The sequence below is a fragment of the Arachis ipaensis genome, chromosome B02 (genome assembly GCF_000816755.2).
Source record: "Arachis ipaensis cultivar K30076 chromosome B02, Araip1.1, whole genome shotgun sequence".
Lineage (NCBI taxonomy): Eukaryota > Viridiplantae > Streptophyta > Magnoliopsida > Fabales > Fabaceae > Arachis > Arachis ipaensis.
In genome coordinates this window covers 90299045-90299456 of record NC_029786.2, presented here as the reverse complement: position 1 = coordinate 90299456, position 412 = coordinate 90299045, and the positions used below count along the sequence as shown (strand labels likewise).

General features: G+C 26.2%; 1 long non-coding RNA gene across 1 annotated transcript in view; it reads right to left on the bottom strand.

Moving 5' to 3' along the window:
- LOC107625679 overlaps positions 1 to 412 on the bottom strand; it is a 13231-nt gene that overhangs the window by 280 nt on the left and 12539 nt on the right. The window lies entirely within an intron of this gene.

Sequence of the window (412 nt, the reverse complement as noted above, 5' to 3'; positions counted from 1 at the left end):
TCAAATTTATATTAGAAGTACGAGTACCATTGCCAAGGAGGTTGAGATTTTATTTGAAAAGTCATTACATATAAACAAGTAGTAAAATTTGGATTAACTACTAGACTACTTTATAGCTAGCTGCTAGTCATTATTATTGTGTTCAAAGACGCGTGATTATATTGATGTTGGATAATCCTTGATTAAACAGTCTGTCCTGTAATGAAAGTCAGAGAGATGAATATTCAAACACAAATTATTTTTTATATATGTAGTAGTTTCTTTAAAAGAAAATGTGAAAAGTTTAATCACGTCAAGTAATTTTGGTGTGTTGATAATGAAGTTTGGTTCTAGTAAAAGATCCCGTTTAATCTATATATATATTTTATGAAAAAGTATAGATAAATAATTTTTTATCAGTCAATTTTAAATA